Source organism: Vidua chalybeata, chromosome 31 (genome assembly GCF_026979565.1).
Source record: "Vidua chalybeata isolate OUT-0048 chromosome 31, bVidCha1 merged haplotype, whole genome shotgun sequence".
NCBI classification, from domain to species: Eukaryota; Metazoa; Chordata; class Aves; order Passeriformes; family Viduidae; genus Vidua; species Vidua chalybeata.
In genome coordinates, this window is record NC_071560.1 from 1,437,776 (window position 1) to 1,456,259 (window position 18,484).

General features: G+C 50.6%; 1 long non-coding RNA gene across 3 annotated transcripts; it reads left to right on the top strand.

Annotated features, from left to right (window-relative positions):
* Window positions 1–521: 521 nt before the first annotated feature.
* LOC128801808 (uncharacterized) lies at window positions 522–17,107 on the top strand. 3 transcript variants are annotated; one of them, XR_008435258.1, is made up of 7 exons: window positions 522–1,062; window positions 1,960–2,028; window positions 6,590–6,671; window positions 6,892–7,184; window positions 10,117–10,202; window positions 10,389–12,904; window positions 16,313–17,107. It is a non-coding gene; the product is annotated as an uncharacterized LOC128801808 (long non-coding RNA). The 3 variants fall into 3 exon arrangements; XR_008435257.1 differs by having other exon boundaries at window positions 522–2,028; XR_008435256.1 differs by lacking the exons at window positions 6,590–6,671; window positions 6,892–7,184; window positions 10,117–10,202; window positions 10,389–12,904; window positions 16,313–17,107 and adding an exon at window positions 2,501–2,879 and having other exon boundaries at window positions 522–2,028.
* Window positions 17,108–18,484: the final 1,377 nt, after the last annotated feature.

Sequence of the window (18,484 nt, forward strand, 5' to 3'; positions counted from 1 at the left end):
CTCGCTGTTTCCGGTCACGTGAGGTCTGGGGCGGGCCGGAGCTATGGCGGCGGCGTCCGGAGAGATAGGATGGGACCGGGAATACGGGACAGAGACCGGGAATAGGACTGGAAATACGGGCGTGGGAACGGGAACGGAGTATGGGAACGGGAGTGGGAATACGGTAGCAGCAACCGGACTGAGAATATGGGATGAGGAATAGGAAGATAGGACCGGGATCGGGGACGCGAATAAGGGAACGGGACTGGAAATGGGAATGTGGAAGCGGAAGAGGGAATACAGAAACAGAAGTATGCAAACGGAAATACGAGAACGGGAACCGGAAAGAAAATACGGGACTGAGAATATGGGAACGGCAACCAGACAGAGAATAGGGATAGGAACAGGGAATGAGACCGGGAATAGGATCCGGACTGGGATGGGAGCAGGACGGGACACGGGAAGAGGCGGGGGGCATCCGGGAGGGGGGACACCGGAAACGGTTGCAGGGGGACATGGGGATAGGTCCAGGGCAGTGAGTCCTTTATCAGCTGCCCCAGAACCTCCACCAGGGTCTCCGAGTGCAGCCAGAGCCTCTTGGCCTTGGTGTCCCAAAACCCTGAGCAACCCCCAAGTCCCTCCCAGGAGCGGTCAACTCCCTCCAGCCCACACAGCCCCTGCAAGTTCCTCCCGTGGCACTGACCATGTCTTAGTTCAAGGTCTTTATTTTTACCCTGGTTTTGGGTGTTTGGAAAGTTCAAAGAGAAATTAAAAGAAAATCAAGGCCACAGGGAGCCTGGAAGAGGTGGAGCCCCCCAGGCAGGTGTCTTCTCAACACGGATCACCAGGACCACAAATCACCAGGGCTCTGCCCAACGGGGGTCACTGGGGATACTCCAATGTGGATCCTCCCATGGGGGATGGAGCTGGAGCAGCGCACAAAGCTCTTCCCTCACTTGGAGCACTCACAGGGATTCCCTCAGTGATGCCTCCGTTGGTGTTGGATCAAGGCTGAGCTGTGCCTGAAGCTCTTGCCACACTCCAGACACTAGTATGGCCTCTCTCCAGTGTGAATCCACTGAGGTAGGAGGAGATAGGAGCTGCTCTGAAACCTCTTCCCATGTTCAGGACACTTGTAGGGCATGTGACATGACAAGGAGTGGGGCTGGGATGTGGTCTGATGCCTGTGACATGACAAGGAGTGGGACTGGGATTTGTTTGGTGCCTGTGAAATCCCAAGGGCAGTGTCACAGTGGGGGCAGCTCTCAGTGTGCCCAGCAGGTCACACTGTCCAGTGCAGCCCGTGCCAGCAGTCACTGTGCACATGGGGCAGGCTGGGCTGGACGGGGGTCGGGGCAGAAATGCCACCCCCGGGACTGGGGTGTCCCCCTGCCTCTGGGGCCTGGCCCCTGGTGGGAGCGCCTTGGGCAGGGCACAGGGCTGCTGCTGGGCCAGGGAGACAGGCCTTGTCCCCTGCCAGCTGCCCGGGCCCCTCTGATGCCTGTCTCATGTCCCCGTGGCTCCTGTCCCTGCTACTCCCTGCCACCTTCACTCCCTCCATCAAAGCCCCACTCAACCTCTGCACGGTGACCTCTGGAAAGAAAGAAAGAATGAAGGAAAGGAAGTGTTGTCTATTCACCCAGGCTGGATGCCAGGCACCCACCAAAGCTGCTCTCTCACTCTCCTCCAGAGATGGACGAGAGATAGAAAATGGAATGAAGGCTTCCTGGGTTGAGATAAAGACTGGGACAGATCACTCAGCAAATGCCATCATGGCAAAACATGTTTGAAATTAGAGACATTAATGGAATTTATTACTATCAAAATCAGAGCAGAATAGTGAGAAGTAAAATAAAGCTTTAAAAACACCTGCCCATCCCTCCCTCCTTCCCAGCTCTACCTCTTCCCCCAGTGGGTACAGGGAGACAGGGAATGGGGGTTCTGGTCAGCTCATCGCGCATTGTTTCTGCTGCTGCTCAGGGAGAAGAGTCATTCCCCTTCTGTGCCAAGGGTCCCTCCTGGAGACACTTCTCCATGAGCTTTTCTAAGGTGAGTTCATCTCACGGAGAGCAGTTCTTCACAAACTGCTGCAGCGTGGCTCACTCTTCCATGGGCTCACAAGTCCTACCAGGACCCTGCTCCAGCATGGGCTCCTCTCTCCATGGGTTTGCAGGTCCCTGCCAGGTCCCTGCTCCAGCACAGGTTTCTCATGGGGTCACGGCCTGTGCTCAGGCATCCCCCCGCTCTGGCACGGGCTCCTCCAGGCGCTGCAGGTGCACCTCTGCACTTTGTGCCCTCCATGGGCTGCAGGGGCCCAGCTGCCTCACCAGGGACTGCACCAGCGAATCTCAGGGCAATCAGCTCCAGCACCTGGAGCAGCTCCTGCCTCTCCTCCTGCCCTGCCCTGCCCTGGGGGTATGCAGAGTTGTTCCTCTCGCATGTTCTCACTCTGCTCTTCCCTGCTCACAGTTACAACTACATGAAAACCGATTTTCTTTTTCTTAAATCTCTTATCCCAAAGGCGTTACCACCGTTTCTAACTGGCCCAGCCTTAGCTGGCGGCTGGTCTGTCCTGGAGCCGGCTAGAATTGACTTTGTGGGACATGGAGGAGCAGCTGCTTCCAGCAGTCTCTCACAGAAGGTGCTCCTAGAGCCCCTCCCTTACCAAAACCTGGCCATGCAAACCTAGTATAAGTATAGAGTTTTTACAACCATTATTAATTATTATTATTTCTATTATCACTGTTGTTGCTATTGTTGCTATTAATTTAAATATCACTGTTGTTGCTATTAATGTTACAGTTATTATTATTACTGGTTTTATTATTTTTTACTCTGTATTAATAGTGGCTACAGTAGAATTTGAAACTAAAATTGTTAATTGCAAGTAGAAGCTATAATTTTGGCAGCTGCTTGCCTTGCCCTGTTCTGTGTCATTACTGTGTGTGAAGCTGCCAGGGCTCCCTATTTCCCTGGTTTTGGAAATTCGGTGGCATTGCTCACATGTCAGGAACGATGACTCGTTCCAATCAAATGCATTGCCTGAGCTCTTCTAGTCCCAGTATTGGAAGCTTGTTTTCTAACGTTGTTGATTTCCCAACTTCTGTTAATAGTTGTGATTTTATAACAGAATGTTCTTGGATGTGATTTTGCAAGATTCTGTAATCAACTTCCAGTTTTGCTCTTGGATTTCTTAATGGTGTGTCAGAACTGAAGGCAGCATTTTGGGTGGGAAGCCTTCAGTCTGAGATAGGATTGTCTCAGCAGTAGTTGGTTTTGCACATGTAAGCAGAGATAACAGAGATTCCATGAACTGAATATTCTGCCTCGTTCGGAACCCGCAGTGCCCGTCTCGAGGGAGCTGTGCTGGGAGCTGCAGGTTGTGCCAGGGGTGGGCAATGGCCAGAGCCCCCGGCAAAGGGCCAACGATGGACACTGACCCTTTGCTGGGCAGGGGCTCGGGGCCCTGCGGCGCCGGGCGGTCGGTGCCCAGTCAGGCTGGGACTCTGCGGGAGCCAGGAACAGCGAGAGAGCCCGGGCCGAACATCAGCACCGGGGCGGGCATGGCCTGGTAGGGGGCACAGACCTGGGGTCCCGCAGAACCTCCTTGCTCCAGAGCCGCAGCTGCAACAGCGGGGCAGCTGCCGGGATCTTCGGGGCAGGGAGGAGCCGCAGGTGGGCGTTCCAAGTGAGTCCTTTGGGGCAGGATTTTGTCCCGATGCGGGGGAATTCCCGCGGGCTGGGCGGGCTGGGGTGGCTGCCGAGCGCCGCCGCCTTTCCCCGGAGCTCACGGGCAGAGCTGTCTGCTCGGGGCCAAGGGCCGGGCGCCCCCTCGGCGACTCCAAGACAGCAGAATTTTGGGGGTCTCGGTGTTGGCTGCCGGCAGAGCCCCGGCGCTGGGCCGAGGGATGCGTGGGACCCTCCTGCGGTGGGGGTTGGGCTGCCCGGGTCAGGCTCTGCATCGTCAGCCCGGAGGCACCTGGCGATCGCCTGGTACTGGCGGGGGTGGGGGCTGGGAGAGCGGAGAAGGGCGGTACCGGAGCTGGGAAAACCTCTGCAGCCTGCGGGGTTGGACGTCCTGATAAGGGAGCCTGGAACATGGAGCCCGGATAGGGGGAACTCGGGTAGCCTGGTAATGTTGAGACCATTGTGATAAATGAATATGATTTGTGCTAATAATTGTAACTATACTGATATTTTAAAAAATATTTGTTAAAAAGTAATAGAGGAAAATAATATGTAATTAGTGCCATAAAACTATGTTTTCAGATATTCATGAGAAAATAGGATGCAGGATGGAGTATTGAGATAAGCAATATCCTAAAACAGAAATCCACCTTGAGAAGAATAAAGTTAGGAAACTCCCAAGGCAGGATTGGCCTTGAGATGAATAAAGTTGAGACAATTCCAGATAGGGAATCTAAAATAGTGGTCTTATCTATGAAATAATAAGGCTTATTTGGAACATAATGCTTACTTACATAACACAAAGCTTAATGCACATGCACAACTTGCCAGGTTATTCAGAGGACAGCGAGGAAGATGGTGAGCCTTCCTCTGAAAAGACCATCAAAAAGCCAAGAAGACCCCTTAGCAACAAGTGGAGCATACGCTATGCAGTATAGTGACGTAGATTTCAAGAATCGAAATTAGGAGGAGATTTACAGAAAATATTGAAGAATATGTATTAGCATACAGTGTAATGAACAGTTTCCAGGTGTTCTCCAGAGATGCAGGCAGGGCCTTTCTAGTTCCCATGGCAACACTGAAACAGCTATTAACTCTAGCTGAATACCGATATTGAAATGCTAATTAGCTAATTGCTCTGTTTGTTTTCTCTAAATTACCTGGAGATAACTGGCCTCCCACCCCTCCACGCTGCCATTCTGGGACTAACATGCGAATAATAAACCCTTAGGATCATGGGAGTATTTTTAGGAGATAAAGATACCCCTAAATCAAAAACTAAACACAGTAGAGGGGTCTAGACAAATGTCCAAGCTGAGGAAGAGGGAAACACATCCCCTGATTGACTTTTACCTGTCACCATTGTGATAAATTGAGGCGAATAATTTGATTCAGCCTTTTTAAGGTCAATTAGAATTTTATTAATTACAGCAAGCAGTAGCAAGCAAAACAGCGCTGGGTGGGTAGGGGTCTCCAAACCGCCCCTCCTGCAGTGTCCCACACTGCAGTGCCCCACACCCCACTCCCTTATTCAGTTTCTTTTTATAGTTTCTTGGAGGTTTCTTAATTCGTGTCTTTTGCGATAGCAGTGTGCGTAGCTTGAGCATCTCTCTGCGTCGTTTCTGCGTTGTGTCGAGGCAGGTGATCGTTGGTTTCACAATCGGCTCCGGACAGTGATGGGCGTACCCGGAGCACTCCTACGTTGTCTAGTCCGGTGGCCGTTGCCTGGTGGTCGCTGATTTCATAATCAGCTCCGGCCATCCCCCAACATCCTTAGCCTGTGTCTGCAAAAAAGCTACAAAAAGCTCCCTATATGGTGATTAATCATACTTTAATTTTTATATTTCCTCCTTTAATATTCCAATTCTTTTGATGAACAAACAAGTTACCACAGTTTATCACAACCATCACCTAAAAAAAATTGACTAGGTTAGGCTGTGAGAAGCAGGGAGACAGAGGAGAGAGAGCTCTGGTGCTGCCACCACGGAAGGAGCGGGGACAGCTGTTGTTCTGGACTTCAGCAGTAGACTTTGCATGTCACGCCTCCTTGCTCTCTGGCCACTGGTGTGCCACAAGGAAAAAAGAAGGGACAGCTGCTGCTCTGGACTTAAGCGTCAGACTCTGCACACGCCTCCTTCCTTTCAGTCACCTGGAATAACTACAACAGCGGGGGCGAGCTGCGTGTCAAGTCCCCTGCCCAGCTGTTCTTTTTAATAAAGAGCTGAACATTAATGAAGGCATTAGCCCTGTTCATTTCATACACTATATAAGTTGTGCTTGGATTCTTTTGCTTTTTGTGCGTGAGGCAGGGTGGGAAGGCCTCCCATACCCTGGTCGATCGGTTTTGCTTTTGCTTTATCCAAACCACTGCCAAATTTGTTTTTGTAACTACTTGATTATATTTTATATAAAATTGCTGCTCAATCAAAATTGCTGCTCAATCAAAATTGCTGCTAAATTTTAACTTTGTGGTTTATTAATTTGGACATATAGGGACCTCATTCATAACACCATGGAAAAAGGAGACCCATGGGTACCCCAGAGCCCTGAAATGGGGACCCCCCACAGGCAGTACCCCTGGAGCCCCTCTGACACCCACCTGGGGAGCCCAGAGAATGGGAACCTCTGGGATTGCCAGGAGCCCCAGCAGCCCAGAGAGAGGAGATACCCATACACACTGGAGCTGCAGGAGCCCAGACAGGAGGGACCCCTTGAACTCCAAAGTGGAGAGACCAGAGAGGGAACTCCTGGGTGGATGTTTTTTTGCTGAATCTTGGTGGTTTGGGTATTTTTGAGGGTGGCTGAATCTTGGTGGTCTGGAGGTTTTTATGGACACCAGACACCTGGTGACTTTTAGAGATGGACTCAGGCAGGAGGAACACCCCAGCCAACATGCTCACAACTAGTTTTTCCCCCAAAACAGAAATTCCAGTTCCCAAACCTTGGCCAGATGGAAGACAAGGAGGCTGCCAGGAAGAGGAAGATTCCCTGGGACACACAGGCAGGTGAGGAGGAAGTCACTTCCCCTTTCCCCCTCTCTTCTCCATCTGCCAGCCCAACATCACCCCCAGCTGCAGGACAACCCTGCTGCCAGTGCTGTCCTGCCAGGGGTGAATTGGAGAAATCTCTTTCCCCTTCCCTCTGGTACGAAAATAAATCTTCTCTCCTTCCTTCTGTCTTTCTTCCTTTTCCTGGTTCCTTCCTCTCCTTGTCCTTCCTCCTCAGAAAACGAGCTCAGAACAGAGACCAGGGAGGACAAATCCCTGTGGCAGAAGCTGGTGGTCCCTGAGCAGCTTCATGGTAGGGAGAAGCCCTAGAGGTACTTGGAACATGGGAAGAGCTTCATCCCGTGCTCCAGCCTTCTCACCCACCTTCGGGTGCACCTGGATGGGACCCTGTTTGAGCAGGGCCAGATTTGGGCTGGAATATCGGGATTCCCAGACCTAGGTCATTGAGTGCGCCCAGCACATCCCTCACCGAACTGGAGATGCTGCAAGTCCAGTACAGTCAGAGCAGGGGTGAGTAGGGGGAGCCAGGGGCTGGGGGGATCTGCGGGAATAGGGGGATTTGTGGGGCTGGGATGGGAGTTGTCCTCCTCCTCCTCCTCACCATCCTGTGTTTCTCAGAGCCCAGTCACTCCCAGTATAATCCCAGTTGCCCTCAGCATAGTTCGAATTGCTCCCTGTTGCTCCCAGTGTGATGTCAGTGGCCTCTAGTATAGTTCCAGTCACTCCCTGTAGGATCCCATTCTCTTTCACCAGGGTCCCAGTCACACCCAGTTGCCCTTAGTGTAGACTTAGTCACACCCACTTGCTCCCAGTTGCCTCCAGCATGGTCCCAGTTGTCCCCAGCATGGTCCCTGTTGCTCCCAGTGTGGTTTCAGTCACCCCCAGTAAGGTTACAGACATTCCCAATATATTCCAGTTGCCCTAAGCATGTTTGGAGTCATTCCCAGTCACTCCCAGTATGATCTCCATATGATCCCAGGAGAGCCCAGTCACTTCCAGTAGAAGCCCAAAGCTCATGGAACACCTGGAGGACCCACCTGGAGGAGGGTCCCTACAAGTTCTCTGGCTGCAGGAAGAGCCCCAAGAATGGAGGTCCCACCAGAGCCACCACCCAAAGTAGCAGGTGGTGACAGCTTTGCAGCCTGAGGCCTGGGACCACCAGGGGGGCCTCTTGACCAACACTCCAGCAAGTGGCTCACACAGCCCCTCATCTTGTCCCCAAAATCCTGCTCTTGGGATCCCTCATCCCTGTCTGCAGTCCCCTCTCCCCAGGCCCCTGGGAAGAGTCCAAAGGGATGGAAGTACCCAAATTGCTCCCAGCTGTGGATGTTCTTGTCCACAAACCTCTCCTAGTCAATGCCATGGGGGGCTGGGAGGAGATTTAGGGGATCCTGAGGGCATTGGAAGGGAATTTTGGTGGCTCTTGGGAGCATTTGCAGTGCAGGGAGGGGATTTAGGGGTCTTTGGAGGGGTCTGTGAGGGGGTTTTGGGAGTTCTAGAAGGGCCGTGGGACTTGGAGAGAATTTGACTGGGTCTTGGGGGAGATATGAAGGCGTTTTGATGTATCTCAGGGCTATTTCTGTTGCACAGAGTGGTTTTGGGGGGGTCTTGCCTGCGAGCTGTGGGGTGATTTGAGGGGACTGGGAGGTGGTTTTAGGCCAGTTGTGATACCCCGAGGCCCTAAAAGCTGCCACCAGACCCCGCCCCCAAGATACTCTCCGGGGTTGGGGGGTCCATGTAAGAGCTTGTCTTCTTGGCACTGTGGGAGTGAGTGGGGTCCCCAGGAATTGTGTGTCCCCCCCAGAGTGTGTGTGAGCCCCCCCATCCCAGCGTCACCCCCTTTTCCCTCTCCACAGGGCACCTGATCCAACTCCTGCTCCCTCAGGAGGGAATTTGGGGAGGAGGCAGAGGGGGTGCACAGCTCCCGCTGGGGGATGACCCCACCCCAACCCATTTGTTCAGCAGCAAGCTGGACTCGGGGCAGCAGGAGGAAGAGGCCAGTGGGAAGCAGATCCTGCAACTGGGACAGTGCTTGGGGTCAGGGCAAGGTCCTGCCCTGCACACCTGGCTCAGGTGTGACCCTGCTCCGACAAGGGAACAGGATATTCCTATCCTCACGGATCCTATCCCCAAATTCCCACTCTTGGGATCCCTCATCTGTCTCTGCAGTTCCCCCTCCAGCATCTCCAGGCCTCTGGGAAGAGCCCCGGGGCTGGAAGTCCCCACCCAGGGAGGCCACCAAATCCCAGTTTGGATCTGCAGCCCCCAGTTTTTCGAGTTTCCCTCTCCTTTTCCCCAGGCCGGGTTCCCCCCGCTCTAGTGGGTGGAAGCAGCCAAGAGCCCCGTGCTGCCCATCCCGACCTGTCCTGGCTCCATCCCTGCTCCTCCTGTGGGCCACGAGGGCTTCAGGGAACAGGGCAGGAGGAATGGGGATGATGGAATGGTGGTGAAGAAGCAGCAGGAGAAGGGCTGAAGTGATTAAGAGTGGAGGAGGGGTAGAGAAGCAACTGGAAGCGGAGGAGGAAGAGTGGGAGGAAAACGTGGGACAGAGGAGGAGGAGAAGGAGGAGGAACTGGAAGTGGAGGGACCACGTGGTCCAGCCTTCACTGTGTCCACTGCCCTCCCACCTGGGGCATTGTCCTCCCCCCCCCCCCCATCTCGCAGGTGACAGCGGAAGGGGAGCTCGCCCAAATACCCTGGGGGCTCCGTGGGAGTGTATCTGGGGAGGGGGCTTTAGGGTGGAGAGAGAGGGGGAATTTTTGGAGCTTGAAGGACTCCAAAGCTAAACCGCAAATGCCCTTTGGGGAGATTTTGGGGGGATCCTTGGGAGGCTGTATTTAGGGGGGCAGGGGGAGGTAGGAGAGGAGAGAACACTGGGACAATGAAGTGTGCAGCCAGAGATAGGAGACCCCCAGGATTCAGCCTGGAAAAGGGAAGCTCTGGAGCTGCCCCCTGCCTGGAACAGGGTCAGGGGAAATGGGAGCGCTGGGACTCCAAGAGCCCCAGCATTGCTAAGTGGGAGCCTGGAGATGGGGAGCCAGGGAACCCCCAGGGGCTGCAGGGAACTGCCAGCAGCATAGAGAATGGGGAGCCCCAGGAGCTCAAGGTTGGAATAGCAGAGAGGGGGGACTCTAGGGATTCCTGGGACCCCTGACAGTCTGGAGAGGGTGGGGACCCCAGAGAGTAAAACCTTCAATATACACAGGACCCCCAGAACTCCGAAGTCGAGAGACATGAGAGGGGGAACTCCTGGGGAGTTTTGGGATGATCATCATCTGTTCAAGTCTTGGGAGGCTTAATCTTGGTATTTCTGAGGGTTTTTTCAGTTAAATCTTGGTGGTCTGGAGGTTTTTATGGACACAAAATGTCTGGCGACTTCTAGAGATGGGCTTAGGCAGGAGGAATCCCCAACCAAGCACTCTCACACCTTGTTTTTCTCCAGGAAACAGGATTTCCTATTCCCAAATCTTGACCAGATGGAGGGGAAGGCTGCAAGGAAGAGGAAGATGCCTTGGGACACTCAGGCAGGTGAGGAGCAAGTCACTGCCCCTTTCCTCCTCTCTCCTGTTCCATCTTCCAGCCCAACATCACCCCCGGCTGCAGGACAACCTCGCTGCTGACGCCATCCTGCCAGGGATGGACTGGGGGCATCTCCTTCCCCTTCCCTCTGGCACGGAGGCAAATCCCATCCTCTCCTTGTCCTTTTTCCCCCAGGCACTGAGCTGAGAGAACACAGAGGACAAATCCCCACAGCAGAACCTTATGGAAGAGGCCATTTTGAGCGACTCCATGGCACAGGAATCCAAAAGGGAGGAAAAGCCCCAGAAATCCCACACGGGGAAGGGCTGCAAACCCAGTCCAGGGATCTGTGAGCAGGGAAGACCCTCCTTGTGCCAGGAAGGTGGCTGGAGATCCAGCTGGAGCTCAGACCCTGTGGTCTCTGAACAGCTTCATGGCAAGGAGAAGCCCTAGAGGTGCTTGGAATATGGGAAGAGCTGCAGCCGGAGCTTCAACCACCTCACTCACCTTTGGGTGCACACAGGGGAGCAGCCCTACAAGTTGGGAGAATGTGAGTAGAGGTACAGGCATGGCTCCCACCTCCTCTGCCACCAGAGAGTGCACACATGGAACGACCCTATAAGTTCTTGGAATGTGGGAAGAGCTTCAGCGACAATTCCCACCTGCTCTGGCAGCAGAAGATCCACACTGGGGAATGGCCCTACAACTGTGGGTAGTGTGGGAAGAGCTTCAGAGACAGCTCATTACCCACCAGTGCATGCACACCAGCATGCACACCAGCAGCCAGAAGATCCACACTGGGGAATGGCCCTACGAGTGTTCTGAGTGTGGGAAAAAGGCTTGGAGCAGTTTGGATCTCCTCAAGCGCCAGCGCACACACACACAGGGCAGAGGCCCTTCCGCTGCCCTGACTTGCAGGAAGGGCTTCACCCGCAACTTCAGCCTCCTTACCCACCTGTGCATCCACACACAGGAGACGCCCCTTGAATGTCCCTGTTTCTCCAGGAGTTATCACTTGACCAGACACCAATAGAGCCACCAGTAAGGGAAGCTCTGTGAGTTGACTGCAGGAAGAGCTTTGTGTGCTGCCCCAACTTTATCACCCACTGCAGGACCCCCATTGGACAGAGCCCTGGTGACCCACATTCCTGGTGATCCAGGTTGAGAAGACACCTGGCTGGTGCTCTCCACTTCATCCTAGTTCCCCATAGGCACCTAATTGAATGCAGGGGCAGGAACGTCCATCAGGACACAGACTAACATCAGGAATTCATCATAAGGAAAAGGCGATTTATTAATGTTAAACTCCGAAAAGTCTTACCTGCTGTTCTGGTTTGAAAGCAAAACCAGTGAGAGACTCCAAGTCAGAAATACAATTTATTAGGAAAAAGGAAAAGAAACAAAACGCATGCAATAATACAAAAGAAAAACCACGGACAGAGTCAGAATACAACCTGACACCCTTTTGGCCAGTGTGTTGGTAGCAGTCCAAATTGGAATGGCTGCAGTCCCATGGAGTGGCAGATGTGGTTCTGTTGGAGCAGGGATCCTGTAGAAGGGTGTAGTCTTCCTCTGAAGGTCCAGTGGAGAACCCCAGCTGTTCCTCTTGGGAACCAGTGGAAAGGCTGCCTCTAATGTCCCCAAAACCCAGATTATATCCAGTTAGGAATGCTTGGCTCCTCCCTCTGGGCAGAGCATCTCACAATGAGAAGTTATAGTTCTTATCAGTTTCTCAGTGACATTCAATAGCCCATTATCAGCAGATGTCTCCCCTGAGAGAGGATTGGTTGTGAAAGAGATAAGGAAAATTGTCCACTTAACAGAAGACAATTGCCATACAGATGGGAAATGGAATACATCTTGCTTCTCAAACTGGGACACCTGCTCTGTCCAGTGATTTCATCTGATAGCATCAAGCATCACTGGGTGATTTTGGACCCTCCTGTGGCACAGCACAGCTGCTTTTGGGGTGTCAGCATAGGGATAACCTCACTCCCACAACCAAAAACTAAGAGGGAAGTTAGAAGGCCTTTAGGCTTGTTGGGATATTGTAGGCTATGGATTGAAGGATACACGCAGGCCATCTGGTTCTTGTATGAAAAGTTAATAGAAAAAGAGATTATGTGATAAAAACATGATGAGCAAAAGTTTGAGGCTTTAAAGCAAAAATTAGTCAGTGCACTGGCACTGAGTCTTCCTGCATTAGACAAACCTTTTTATCTGCTTGTCAACCCAGAAAAAGGAGTAGCACATGGAGTATTAGCCCAGGACTGCAGAGGATCCAGGAAACCTATTTATCAAAACTGCTAGACCCTGTCAGCTGGAGGTGGCCAACCTGCATTCAGGTGGTGGCAGCGACTGCCCTACTCATAGAAGAAAGCAAAAAATTAACTTCTGGGGGAAAATTGAAAATATATACCCCACACTCGGTTAGCAGTATCCTAAGCCAAAAGGCTGAGAAATGGCTCACCAACTCTTGAGTGTTAAAGTATGAAGCTATCTTAATAGATGATGATTTAGAGCTAATCGTGAGCAACCAACTCAACCCTGCCCAGTTTTTGTATGAAGAACCAGATGAGGAATAATTACATAATTAAGGAATTAATACATAATTGCCTAGAGGTTATAAACTATCAAATTAAATAAGAGAAGACCTAACAGATCAACCACTCCAAGGAGGAAAGCGATTGTACATTGATGGATCTTCACAGGTAATCCAGGAGCACTGGGTATCGGGGTATGCTATAGCAGATGAAGAGGTAGTAGCCCTAGAAAAGGGAAAGTTACCTTCCAACTGGTCAGCCCAAGCATGTGAGTTATATGCCCTAAAATGAGCTCTGGAAATATTAATACAGAAAAGAGGAACAACATATACAGACTCAAAATATGCATTTGGAGTAGTACATACCTTTTGAAAAATTTGGCAAGAGAGGGGGCTATTAAATTCAAAGGGAAAGGGAAAACTTATTTTAGAAGTGTTAGAATTGCATTTACAATTCTACAATTCTCTTACAATTATCAGAGGAAGTGGCAGTAGTATATGTTAAAGGACATCAAAAAAAGGGTGACTCAAGAGGCACAAGGGAACAATTTAGCAGATTTAGAAGCTAAAAAGGCAGCTGAATCAAGGACAGAAAAACTAATGATGGTATTAACCCCCATGAAACAAATGCTAGAAGTCCGTGTATTCAGTGGGAGAGAAAAGGAAGAATGCCTTAAAATAGGAGTCAAGAAAGATAACAAAGGGAAGTGGAGATTAGCAGATGGGAGGCAAATGTTTAATTAACCCCTTGCCAAGAAAATGCTGGAAGGCATACATGGTACAACACATTGGGGTGCTCAAGCACTAAGTGATCAGTTTCTCAGGGACTGGCGGCTGCATAGGAATTTTTGGAATAGCTAAGCAAGTTACTGAACGATGTGTGATATTTCAACAAGTGAATAAGAAAGTCATGAAGAAAACACAGAGAAGAGGGTGAGAACTAGCCTTATAGCCCTTTCAAAATATCCAAGTGGACTTTACAGATCTTCCCCAGGTACAATGGTGGAAATTTTTGCTAGTGATAGTAGATCACTTGACTCATTGGGTAGAGGCAGTACCCACTGTTAAAGCCAATACCAATATTATGAGTAAAACACTTCTATAATAAATCATCCCCCAATATGGGATAGTAAACAGGATTAATTCAGACCAAGGAACTCATTTCACATCTAAGATATTGCAAAAAGTTGTTCAAGCCCTGGGAATAAAATGGGAATTATACACTCCATGGCATCCACAGAGTTCTGGTTGTGTTGAGAGGATGAATCAAACTCTTAAAAGAACTCTAGTTTAGCTTGATTCATCTAGATTGAAACCCAGATGTCATGGATAAAATGTCTCCCTTTAGCCTTGTTAAGAATGAGAACCCAACCTTGGTCAGATCTGGGGGTCTCACCCTATGAAATGATGTTTGAGTTACCCTTCTTGACCTTGCCCTAGAAGGTTGCCACCTATGAGGAAGGTAAAGCCAATGCCAAGAAATATGTCTACAGTACAAACTTTAGAAGGGCTGAGACATAAAGGGGTGATTCCTCAAACTACCACCCTGGATTTCAGAATCCATAATATTAATCTCAGGGATTGGGTAATGATCAAGTCATGGAGAGATCAGCCTCTGACTCCTCGGTGGGAAGGTCCCTTTCAGGTACTACTCACCACCAAATCGGCCATGTGAACTGCAGAGCAGGGATGGACTCAGGCCAACAGAGGTAAAGGCCCAGTAAAAGAAACCAAAGAATGGACTATAACATCCAGACCAGGTGAAACAAGATTGACTCTCAAGCAGAGACTGAGAGACAACCAGAAAAACAACAAGACGCCCAAAAAGTAGAGTCAAGCTTCCACCCCTCAGCTCGAGAACTATTTTTCTGTTTTAATATTGCAAGAATTACAAGCATCTGTTGAGGGGAAGTACACAAGGGACCATAAGAGGTAATGGGGTGTGGGCAATAAAGGGGCAGCATCCTTAAGAACCACAAGTAAAGTAAGACAAGGAATGGAGGGCAAGACTGGGCTGGCCCCTTTGATTCCGTAGCCCTGCTGTGGGTAGCAACCCTGTAGGCATGGTAAGGTAGGGGCAAAAGGGCCATACTGGACCTGTATTGTTCCTCAATTGTCTTTTAGTACAACAGGGACTAGAGGGCAAGACCAAGTTGCCCTCTGTACCCACCACTAAGATACACGTACTATGGGGAGCAACCCCATAGGCAAGGTAGATGGGACTCAAAACCATACTGCACTGTTGGGGAAGATGAAATAGCAAGGCCCTATAAATATGATGGCCTGGCAAAAGAGTCAGAAGATACAGATATTGAGATGAAAACAACGTTTGAAATACCAAACCTTAATCACTGAGCATCTCGAAAACAATAATATAGCCAAGCTGAAAGCAATCCCCCTTTCTGATGATCTAAAAGGTCAAATGGAATGTTCTGTATCACCCCCCAATGTATGGTTCATCCCATACCTGTAACCCTCCCCTGAAGTATCAGGTATCAGTAACCCCATTGGCCCAAGTCCTGTCCCAGCCCACCTTGAAGCCCCCTGATAAGGTATGGCCGAGGGACCGGACGCTCTCTCTTGGACCTTCCTCCTGGGACGCTCACCTGGGACTCTCTCTCTCTCTCTCTCTCTCTCTCTCTCTCTCTCTCTCTCTCTCTCTCTCTCTCTCTCTCTCTCCCCCCCCACTCTCCCTGGGCCTGCCATGAGTTGCGGTTGGCAACTCCAAGCAAGGCCCTTTACCCTTCACAATAAACCATATGTTCTAAAGACCGGGCTTCAGAGATCCTTCACCACCACCCATCCAAACCGTCCTGGAGCCCAGCAGTCCCCGCACTGCACCTCTGTGATGTCCTTTTGTTCCTTCCAAATAAGTGTGTCTAGGGAAAACCTTGCATTTTTTTCTTCGGTTCCCACTGTCCTTGCCCACATCAACTGATGCCAGTATGACTCATTCAAGAGAGAAAATTTTTTTGAGTTAATTGTTTGAGCCAAATGACTTATAGAAAAGGAAAAGGGGGATTTGTGATAGAGGAGAAGTGTGATGGTTGACTCTCCTAATGCAGATATTAAAATGCAGATATTATGTATATGTTAAGAGAAGTTATATAGATTTATGTTTCACCCTATTGCATTGCTATCACGGGATGGCGTGGTTAGTCGGGGCATGTGGGAGGGTCAGTTTGTTACTATGGCAACACCTGACCTCCAATCAAGATGTGAGAAAGTGATCACCACCACTGGACAGCAAAGAAGGACTCAATTGACAAGGCTTTGGGAGGGGCTAAAGGGTTAAAAGAAGGAACATTCTTTGTGCGGATGGGCACGTGGTTGGAAAAAGTCCTTTGCTCCCGGTGTGAAAAACACATTCACTCTCCTGTGAAAATTTAAAAGTTTAGTAAAGGACAATAGGAGACAAGGACCAAGGAATTTATGCATCATGTATGAGATATATGAATATGCAACAGGTTTTTAAGGCCTATTCCTTTGTTCACAAGGCATGTTTTTGGCAGCTTAGTGTCCAGAAATATCTGGACGTCTGTAATTCTTTGTTTTTTATTGTCTGCAACCTCATCAGGCATGAGTGCATCCACACCAGGGAATGGCCCTTCGAGTGTCCTGAGTATGGGAAGAGCTTCAGCACAAGAAGCAACCTGATTGTTCACTGGATGATCCACACCACGGAATGGCCCTACGAGTCTCCCAAGTATAGAAAGAGGTTTCAGACCAGCTCCAATCTCATCCTGCACAAGCAGATTCACACAGAGGAGAGGCCCTTCCACTGCCCCAAATGTGGGAAGGGCTTCAAGCACAACTCCACCCTCATCAGACACCACTGCATCCACACCCAAGAGATGCCCTACAAGTGTTCTGAGTGTGGGAAGAGCTTCTCCAGCAGCTCTCATTTGACCAGGCACCAATGGGAGCCACTGGTAAAGAAAGCCCTGTGAGTGCCCCGACTCTTGCAAGATTTGTCTGCTGCTCCATCTTCCTCCCCCATTGGGGGATCCACATTGGGAAGAGCCCTGGTGACCCACATTCCTGGTGATCCACATTGGGAAGACACCTGTGCCTTTCCCTGCTCCTGGCAATGACGTGAGGTGTAATCGAAGAACGTGAGGATCTGGCCATGCCCGCATTATTGTATTTGATCCCTCCTCAGGTCATTGCCAGGGGCAGGGAAAGGGACTCTCTATTTCTTGTGAGGAGAAAGGTGTTCTTTCTGGGTGGGAGAAAATACATGGTCAGGAAGAGCTGGTCGGTGTGGTAGTTTTTCCATTTTTTAAAAATAGTTTGTCTTATTCCTTCTGTTATCAATATTATTGCTGTTCCTGTTTGTTTGTTAACTCGTTGCTGTTCTCAGTAAATTGTTCTTATCCCAGACCGAGATCTTTGCCTTTTGTGCTTTTCAACAGAGGTGGAAGGGTGTTGCCGCAGCCCCCAGACAGGTGATAATTAGCATTGACTCCATGATTGCGGAAGGCTGATCAATCGCTTTATTGTACTATACTATATTATTAAGAAACTCATCACCTTTACAGACAGTCCGATACACTCAGACCAGATTGGTCAATCAATCCAAACACCATCACCAATGACCAATCAAGAAATCACCCTTTGGTAAACAAATCTCCATGACACATTCCACATGTGCACAACAACAAGTGCAGCAAGTGAAGATAAGAATTGTTTCTCATTCTTTTCTCTGATCTTCTCACAGCTTTCCCCAGGAAAATGCCTGGGAAAGTTGTGCCTGCTGCTCTCTGTGGAAAGAGCTGCTGCCACAGGAGGGAAGCAAGCAGCAGCGCGGTTTTAGCGGGAGCACAGAATTGAAGAATCCCATTCTTAAACCGCGGCCCATGGAAACTGCACATCCCAGCTAGTCCCAGCCCTGGTGGCCATGGCAACAGCCTTGGGAGTGGGTCCCTGGCTGGAGGCTGTGGGAACCTTTTCACTGATGCCCAGGGACAGGACTGGAGGGAATGGCTGCAGTTGAGTTCGGGCAGGTTTAGGTTGGATCTCAGGAAAAGCTTTTTCCCCCAGAGGCTGCTCGGGCACTGACTAGGCTCCCCAGGGAAGGGTTGCAGTTCCAAGACTGAGCTCCAGCAGCATTTGGACATTGCTGCCAGGCCCAGGCTGGAATTGTTGGGGTGTCCTGTGCAGGGCCAGGAGTTGGACTCGATGATCCTGATGGATTCCTCCCAACTCTGCCAATTCTGTGGTTCTGGGATTGCATGACCCTTGGAATGGGACCAGAAATGGCCTGAGCCAGTGTCCATGGCAATCATCCCTAGCACTGGGTCTCCATGGAGCTGCCAAGGGATCAACCATAGCAACAGCATTTGGTGATGGTTGCCTGCTAAGGATCAGATTTGTCACAGGCCCTCAGAGGGGTTCCATGGGGACTTTCCAAGAGTCTCCAGGCTGTTCAAGAGCCAGAATGTCACAGGCAGAGACAGGGGTTCCATGGAAACCTGCCAGGGTTTTCTGGGGATGATAAAGAACCGTGTGGTCTGGGACAATCACAGCCATTTCATGGCGGCATCCCAGGGGACTTTAGGCTGCAAGGGCACTGATCTGTCATAGGTACTCATGGGGGCTCCACGGTGACATCCCAGGAGTCCCCAGGCTGCCAAAGAGCCGGGATGTCACAGGCACTCACAGGGGTTCCTGTCATAGGCAGAGTGGGAGCTTCAGGCAAAATTTATTAGAGAAGGTCCTGTTGGGTCACAAGGTGCAGAAAGGACCC